We start from the raw sequence: 9,711 nt of genomic DNA, 5'->3' as shown, positions 1-9,711 counted from the left end.
CTATAGACATTCACCTCCCCATAGACTTTCCCCACTCCATAGACTTCACCTCCCCATAGACTTTCACCTCCCCATAGAGTTTCACCTCTCCATAGACTTTCACCTCCCCATAGACTTTCACCTCCCCATAGACTTTCACCTCCCCATAGACTTTTACCTCCCCGTAGACTTTCACCTCCCCGCAGACTTTCACCTCCACGTAGACCTTTACCTCCCCCTAGACTTTCACCTCCCCATAGACTTTCACCTCTCCATAGACTTTCACCTCCCCATAGACTTTTACCTCCCCATAGACTTTCACCTCCCCATAGACTTTCACCTCCCCATAAACTTTTACCTCCCCATAGACTTTCACCTCCCCGTAGACTTTCAGCTCCCCGTAGACTTTCACCTCCCGTAGACTTTCAGCTCCCCGTAGACTTTCACCTCCCCGTAGACTTTCAGCTCCCCATAGACTTTCTCCTCCCCATAGACTTTCACCTCCTCATAGACTTTTACCTCTCCATAGACTTTCAGCTCCCTGTAGATTTTCACCTCCCCATAGACTTTCACCTCCCCATAGACTTTCTCCTCCCCATAGACTTTCACCTCCTCATAGACTTTTACCTCTCCATAGACTTTCACCTCCCCATAGACATTCACCTCTCCATAGACATTCACCTCTACATAGACTTTCACCTCCCCATAGACTTTCACCTCCCCATAGACATTCACCTCTCCATAGACTTTCACCTCCCCATTGTCAGGAATGACCCAGGCTCTACCTCGCCTCGCCACCAGAGGGCACCATGAACTCTTAATTGTTTCCTTCTTTCTTCCTAATCGTACTCACCTGTGCATGGTTATATGCCTGCTATTTAAGTGGTGCTTAGTTTTATGTCCGGTGCTCTGTCTTGAGTTTCACACTGCCTTGTGATCCTCTTGCCAGCCTGCTAGCCTGTATCTGTGCTGTTGTTATTTTGTTTGTTTCTAGTAAAGTCTATCTTTGTGTTTGCAACCTATCCTCTGCCTGAGTTTGCCTTCCTGCAGTTGGGTTCACCCAGTGCCACTCGTCACAGCAAGACTGAGCCAAACATGGACCCAGCAGAGAGGGACCAATGGCCACGACGAGTCTTTGAACATCTACAACTGATCTTGGATGAACTGCGGTGCTTCGCCACGTCGTTCTCCCGAAGCCAGAAACAGCTGGAGGCCCTCGTCATTGCTTTCCATCAGAGCCAGAGTCAGGCGACCCAAGCTACTCCAGCACCGTTACCCACTCCTTCGGTTTCGCTTCCCCCTCTGAAAGAACCCCGATTACCTGCACCCAAGCGCTATGACGGTAACCCGGGAGGATGTCGAGGCTTTCTAACCCAGTGTTCCCTGGCTTTCGAGCTGCAAGCTTCATTGTTTCCCACTGACCGTTCCCGAGTAGCTTACATCGTTTCGCTACTCACCAGCAAAGCACTTACCTGGGCTACGGCCGTCTGGGAACAGCAAACTCCGGCATGTTCAAACTACCAACTTTTCACTGAGGAAATGAGAAAGGTCTTTGATCATCCTGTCAGTGGGAGAGAGGCATCTAACAAACTGCTTTGGCTTCGCCAGGGGGCTCGTAGCGTTGCGGGCTTCGCCATTGAGTTTCGCACTCTCGCGGCGGAGAGCCAATGGAATTCGGAGGCGCTCATCGCCACTTTTCGCCACGGTCTCACGGATGAAGTCAAGGACGAACTGGCTTCCAGAGATTCGGTGAGTGATTTGGAGTCTCTCTTTGATATGTCCATTCGAGTGGATAATCGTCTCCGTGAGAGGCGAAGAGAACGCCGCTCCTTTTTCACCCCACTTCCGGAAACAAGAGCCTTCCCTGCTTCGAAGACATCCGAGAGCCTCCGAGCCATCCCAAGTCCATCTTTGACTGCTCCAGAGGAGCCCATGCAGTTGGGAGTAGCTCGTCTCTCGCAGCCTGAACGTGATCGCCGAATGAGAGAGGGATCTTACCTCTATTGTGGGGAACTGGGCCACTTTCGCTCTTCTTGTCCAGAGTTGGTGGGAAAAGCCAGGGCTCGTCCAGGACGGAGGGCCCTGAGATGAGCGTAGCCATCCCTCCTGGCCCCACTGTTTCTAGGGTCCTGCTGGCATCTTCCCTTTTCTGGGGCAATCAACAACATGATCTTAAGGCCCTGGTGGATTCTGGGGCCGATGGTAACTTCATGGATCTGGGTTTAGCTAAACAGCTCAAGATTCCCCTGACCCATCCAGATCACCCCCTCACTGTTATCGCCCTGGATGGAAGACCCCTGGGCTCTGGAACTATTCACCATCTTACTGCCCCCCTGTGTTTGGGCATGGAAGGACAACATTTTGAGACCATCCAATTCTCCCTTATCCACTCTCCCGAGTTTCCATTAGTTCTGGGTTACCCTTGGTTGGCCTGCCATAATCCACGCATGGATTGGGCTGCCGGCCGGCTTACGGAATGGGGCTCCGCCTGCCACACCACCTGTCTTCGCTCCAAGCCTCCTTCCCAGCCCCAGGAGCCCCCATCTCACTCTGAATTGTCCCGAGTGCCTCCTGAGTATGAGGATTTAAGAGAGGTTTTTAGTAAGGTTCGAGCCACATCACTTCCCCCTCATAGGCCATATGACTGTGCCATTGACCTCCTGCCTGGGACATGCCCACCTAGGGGTAGGATCTTCTCTCTTTCTGCTCCAGAGACCGCCGCCATGGAGGATTACATCCGTGACGCCCTCGCCGCTGGCTTCATCCGTCCGTCCACCTCTCCTGCTGGTGCCAGTTTTTTCTTCGTGAGTAAGAAAGATGGAGGTCTCCGCCCCTGCATCAACTACCGTGGCCTTAACAAGATTACTATAAAGAACCGTTATCCTCTTCCGCTCATGTCGACGGCCTTCGAGCTACTACAGGGAGCCACAGTCTTCACAAAATTGGATCTCCGCAATGCCTACAACCTCATCCGTGTCCGCGAAGGGGACGAGTGGAAGACGGCATTCAACACACCTACTGGGCACTATGAGAACCTGGTCATGCCCTTTGGATTGACCAACACCCCTGCTGTGTTCCAGGCGCTCATCAACGACGTCCTCCGAGACATGCTGAATTGCTTTGTCTTTGTCTACCTGGATGACATTCTCATTTTCTCCAAAACTCTTCACGATCATGTCCAGCATGTAAGGCAAGTCCTGCAACGTCTGCTTAACAACCTCTTGTTTGTCAAGGCTGAGAAGTGTGAGTTTCACGTTTCCACGGTTTCATTCCTGGGCTTCATCATCTCCAGCGGCAATATCCAAATGGATCCTGGCAAGACCCAAGCTGTCCGAGATTGGCCACCACCCACCTCTCTCAAACAGGTGCAACGCTTCTTGGGGTTTGCTCATTTCTATCGGAGATTCATCAGGAACTTGGGCACCATTGCTGCCCCTCTCAACGCCCTCACCAAAACCGCTTCCACCCGGTTCAGTTGGTCCGCTGAGGCTGCACAGGCTTTCGAGGATCTCAAGCGCCACTTCACGTCTGCTCCTGTCCTCGTGATTCCGGATCCCTCGCTCCCCTTCATTGTCGAGGTGGATGCCTCTGATATAGGAGTGGGTGCCATTTTGTCCCAGCGGTCTAACAACAACAAACTGCACCCTTGCGCCTTCTTTTCTCGCCGACTCACTCCTGCAGAGCGAAACTATGATATTGGAAACAGGGAACTACTAGCAATTAAATTGGCACTGGAGGAGTGGAGACATTGGTTGGAGGGGTCTAAACACCCGTTCATTGTCTGGACAGGCCATAAGAATCTGGCCTATATCCAAGAGGCCAAATGGCTTAACTCCCGTCAAGCTCGCTGGGCACTGTTTTTCAATCATTTCGACTTTGTCCTGTCATATCGTCCAGGATCCAAGAATCTCAAGCTTGATGCTCTCTCCAGGCAATTTGATCCACCTGAGCGGGAGAGACAACCAGAACCTATTCTTCCAACTTCTCGAATTGTAGCACCGGTTCGCTGGGGGATTGAGACGCTGGTCAGAAAGGCGCAACAGAGGGAGGCAGACCCTGGCAACAGCCCACCAGGTCGCCTTTTTGTTCCCAACACGGCACGCTCACAAGTTCTGCAGTGGGGGCATTCGTCTCGACTCACCGGTCATCCAGGCACATCCAGGACGCTGGAGTTTCTTCGCAGAAGGTTCTGGTGGCCCACCATGGAGAGGGACGTAAAGGCGTTCGTGGCAGCTTGTGCTACTTGTGCACGAAACAAGAACCCTCGATCCCGCCCCCAGGGTTTGCTGCATCCTCTCCCCATTCCCACCCGCCCCTGGTCACACCTCTCTGTGGATTTCATCACAGGCCTTCCACCATCTCTAGGCAACACTGTCATTCTGGTCATCGTGGATCACTTCTCCAAAGCCTGTCGCTTTCTGCCCTTGCCCAAGCTTCCCTCAGCCCAAGAGACAGCCGAGCTCATGGTCCAGCATGTTTTCAGGTTGTTCGGTTTGCCTCTTGACATCGTCTCTGACCGTGGTCCACATATTCACCTCCCGGTTTTGGAGAGCTTTCTATAAGCTCATTGGAGCTACTGTCAGCCTTTCCTCGGGTTTCCACCCTCAGTCTAACGGTCAAACGGAATGGATCAATCAAGACCTGGAGACGACCCTGAGGTGTCTCGTGTCCGCTAACCCTGCGACCTGGAGCTGTCACATCGTCTGGGCTGAGTACGCGCACAACACCTTGCGCTGCTCCTCCACAGGAATATCGCCATTCGAGTGCCAGTTCGGGTTTCAGCTTCCACTGTTCCAGGAGCAGGAGCTCGAGGTGGGGGTTCCCTCTGCAGAGAAGTTTGTCCAGCGCTGTCGACAGACCTGGAGGAGAGCGCGGCTGGCTTTACAACGAGCTTCTCGGCAACGACGGATCCAGGCCAACAAGCGGCGCAGGCCAGCTCCTTCATTCCATCCTGGTCAGAGGGTCTGGCTTTCTACTCAGGATCTCCTGCTGCGGGTGGAGTCCCGCAAGCTGGCGCCCCGTTTCATCGGTCCCTTCACGGTGTTGAGGAAGGTCAACCTGGTGTCCTACCGTCTCCAGCTGCCTCGCTCCATGCGGATTCATCCCACCTTCCACATGCTCCGGCCAGTGGCCATCAGTTCCTTGGCGCCCGCCACGAGGCCTCCCCCTGCTCCGCATCATCGACGGCCAGCCTGCCTACATGGTCCGTCGCCTGATGGACTCTCACCGGGTTCACGGGGGCCTCCAGTTCCTGGTGGACTGGGAGGGATATGGTCCGGAGGAACGCTCCTGGGTCCCGGACCGGAACATCCTGGATCGCGACTTGGTGCAGGACTTTCTTCGTCGTCGCCATGGACCTTCTGGGGGCACGTCAGGGGCCGTTCCTGCGGGGGGGGTCCTGTCAGGAATGACCCAGGCTCTGCCTTGCCTCGCCACCAGAGGGCACCATGAACTCTTAATTGTTTCCTTCTTTCTTCCTAATCGTACTCACCTGTGCATGGTTATATGCCTGCTATTTAAGTGGTGCTTAGTTTTATGTCCGGTGCTCAGTCTTGAGTTTCACACTGCCTTGTGATCCTCTTGCCGGCCTGCTAGCCTGTATCTGTGCTGTTGTTATTTTGTTTGTTTCCAGTAAAGTCTATCTTTGTGTTTGCAACCTATCCTCTGCCTGAGTTTGCCTTCCTGCAGTTGGGTTCACCCACTGCCACTCGTCACACCCATAGACTTTCACCTCTCCGTAGACATTCACCTCCCCATAGACTTTCACCTCCCCACAGACTTTCACCTTCCCATAGACTTTTACCTCCCCATAGACTTTCACCTCCCCATAGACTTTCACCTCCCCATAGACTTTCACCTTCCCATAGACATTCACCTCCCCATAGAGCTTCACCTCCCCATAGGCTTTCACCTCCCCATAGGCTTTCACCTCCCCATAGGCTTTCACCTCCCCATAGGCTTTCACCTCCCCATAGGCTTTCACCTCCCCATAGAGCTTCACCTCTCCGTAGGGGAGTGCTGGGATGCCCGATCGCGGCCGGGACCCCGCAGCAGGAGGTGAGAGGGGGCAGGTGCTGGCAGGCGGCCCAAAAAAATGGCCGCCCGGCAGCTGCCCTTTAACTATCGCCACCTCCGCCGCAAAAATGCCACCCTGACCCTTTTGGACCTAGCGTTCAGTGGTTGGTCGGGGGCGCAAACCAAGTTTGCGGCCGGGGCACGAGCGGGGCACTGCCCACAGCGATGATGTTATCACTGGAGGCGCAGCACTGTAGGGCGCTAGCAGCTACCGCCGCTGCTAACCTCCCATTGAATTTCCTGGGAGGCATTAGTGGCACCGTGGCCGGGGGGCTAACGGGAGGCGCAAAGCAACCGAATTTTTCCCCCTGAATGTTAAGTGGAGAGACTAGATAAATGGGGGTTGTTCTCCTTGGAGCAGAGAAAGTTTTATGGAGAGATTTGATAGAGATGTTCAAAATCATGAAGGCTTTTGATAGAATAAATAAGGAGAAACTGTTTCCAGTGGCAGAAGGGTCGGTAACGAGAGGACACAGATTTAAAGTAATTGGCAAAAGAACCAGAGGCGACATGAGGAAAAAAAATTACAAGGCAAGTTATTATGATCTGGAATGCACTGCCTGAAAGGGTGGTGGAAGGAGATTCAATAATAACTTACAAAAGGGATTTGGATAAATACTTGAAGGGGGAAAATTTGCAAGGCTATGGGGAAAGAGCAGGGGAGTGAGACTAATGGGAGAGCTCTTTCAAGGAGCCGGCACAGGCACGATGGGCTGAATGGCCTCCTTCTGTGCTGTATCATTCTATGATTCTATAAAATGTACTTAAAAAAATTAAATGTCATTAATTATAGTAGTTTAGTGGTTATGTTATTGAACTATTAATCCAGAGAATGGAGTTCAATCTCACCAGGGCAGCTTGAGAATTTGAATTCAATGGTGAGATGGTATCAGTAAAAAAGTGACCATGAAGCTGTCGAATTGTCGTTAAAAACTCAATTAGCTCCCTAATGTCCTTTAGGGAAGGAAACTTGCTGTCCTTACCTGATCTGACAGAAATGTGACTCCAGTTCCACACCAGCGTGGTTGAGTCTTAACTGCCCTTTGAAGTGCCTAGCAAACCACTTAGTTGTAGCAAACCATTACACTCAAAAAGAAGGCTCGCCTTCTCAGGGAAACTAGGGATGGGCAATAAATGATTGCCACATCCCAAGAATGAATTTTAAAAATTGGATACATTATTGAGCCATTGATGATTACGGTTCCAATCCACTGCTACTTAATTTACCACGTGCCATAAGTTACGACAGCTAATAGAATATTAGCTGAAATCAGTTAAATATACTCCTCTAACAAGTAGAAATTAGATTTAACTTTAACTTCAAATTAAAACACACTTACAATGTCAACAAAACAATCTCCTGTCATTAAAAAACAGAAATCAAAATCATATTTTAAAAAATTCACTACTTCTGTATGGGCTAGAAATTCATCTCCTTACCTACACTCCATAGTGCCATCAAATGGCGATAAAATGGCGGCCGCTGCACTTTCACCAGCTGGTGGCAGGTCCCACAGCGGCCGCCATATTGCTTTCCCCTTTTGCGCTGCCGCTAACTGGCAGCGCCCTAGAAAAAAAATGGCGGCGTGGTGACATCAATCAGTGTGCAACGCCGACTTAACGTCACCAACGCGAACTTCGACCCTAGTGTTGGGTCCTAAGCACGCCAGGTTAACCTGGCGTACAAGCAAGCTGACAGTGGCGATGTCTGCAGCTCTTAAAGGGACATACACATCATTCAGGTAAGTTTGAATTTAAGGGTTTGGACTGTTTTTTTTATTTTATTGAAGTGGTGGCTTGCTGCAATAAATGTGAAAAGTTTTTTAAGTGTGTAGGGAGTGCTGCTGGACGCTTGCAAGGGCTTGGATGGTAAATGAAGGCCTTTGAGAAGACAGAACGTGCTGTGAATACTTAGCAGGTCACACAACATCCATGGAGAGAAAAACAGAGTTCACGTCTCAGGTCGGCATGCTGCCTGACCAACTGAGTATTTCCAGCATTTTATGCTGTCATTTCACATTTACAGCATTCGCTTGCAGAGGAGGAAGACGCAGAAGAGGAAGCCGAAGAGGAGGAATCAGACGGAAGGATGCATCACAGACAGCCCCTCTGTGTCTGGGATACCCGGGATGGAGTCATCTGCCTGCAGTCCCACTGGCTGGGCAGGCTGCCTCTTCTTGTTGACCCACTGGCTGAGCAGGCTATATTTTTTGGGTGTGTGAAATGAGGAACGCACAAGGGTGGAGTTGTGCTGACGGGAGGGCATGAAAGCAAGAGATGCATGCCAGAAGGAGGATAACATACAAGGATACCAGCATCTTGTATCCTTTCAGCCCTGCCGCTGGCCAAAGGCTCAAGCATGCCCCTGCCAAGAATGTTGTGCAGATTGTTGGTAGGTGAGTAATTGGGGGTTGTGCATTGAGCAGTGTGTGAGGCTAGTGGCGCAGTTGGTAGGAGACGGCTTTTAAAGATGCATTCACTGACCTTGACCACTGGTCTGAGCTCATGAAGCTTCTTTGGGCACTGGAGCCAGGTGGTGGGGGCTGGCAGTGATGGCCTTAGTGATGTACTCCCACATCGTGCTTTCTGGAGGGCCTCCTGGCCCCTGTGGGTAGAGAGCCACTCTTGCAGTGTTGACCCCCTGCACAAAGCTGGAGTGCTGCATGTGAGACCCTGGGTGCCCCTTCCCTGGCAGTTTTCCCATTTGTTGAGGTTAGGAAGGTAATTCAGCTTTAACAGCTGAATATTCAAATTTGGAACTTGTGTTAAATGTTAAATTTTTTTTAAAAGGCAGAAAGGGCTGTTAACTGCAGTTGCCGGTAACACCAGCAACTTTGCTGGCGAATACCAACTTTTTCCCCTATGTTACAAATAATATCAGATAAATACTTTTGACAGTAATCCAAACTCAAGGCTTAGATACCGAACATAAACTACTTAAACTTCACGCTCATAGCTTATGTCTCTTGAACTGCTGCTAGATTACTTGAACTAATCCAGTGCCTTGTACTTAATAGAATGTGGATGTTAAGGCTGAGCTTTCGTGCTATCCTAACTTCACGTTTTCCCAAAGTGTGAAGCTGATCCCATAATGCAAACCAGTGGTCATGCATCTCCAGAGCACCAGAGAACATCCCCGTTCCATTAGACAGCCAGTGTTATACATGCCATGGGATAACAAAGTATTACAAAGAACATAAAAGTACCAAAAAAACACTATTATTGTTGATGTGACACCAGCAATAGATTAGGAGTTCAGAATGCGTGTGAACATCAGATGCTATCCTGAAATCTCAGTTTGTACTAAGGAATACAGAGCAGAGAAGTTATAATTTCAAATAACAACAGAAAATGCTGGAAATACTCAGCAGGCCAGGCAGCATCCGTGGAGAGAGAAACAGAGTTAACGTTTCGGGTCTGGGACCCTTCGTCAGTTCTGATGAAGGGTCCCAGACCTGAAACGTTAACTCTGTTTCTCTCTCCACAGATGCTGCCTGGCCTGCTGAGTATTTCCAGCGTTTTCTGTTGTTATTTCAGATTTCCAGCATCTGCAGTATTTTGCTATAGTTATAATTTCAATCTCTATTATATCCTATTCAATGGAAACTAATTTCAATTTTTTTGAAAATTCATTTCATGAAAATATTTAACTCTCCT

The sequence above is a fragment of the Somniosus microcephalus genome, chromosome 3 (assembly GCF_052327205.1).
Source record: "Somniosus microcephalus isolate GS21.2 chromosome 3, FLI_Smic_1.0, whole genome shotgun sequence".
Classification (NCBI taxonomy): Eukaryota; Metazoa; Chordata; class Chondrichthyes; order Squaliformes; family Somniosidae; genus Somniosus; species Somniosus microcephalus.
This window is presented reverse-complemented; position numbering follows the sequence as displayed.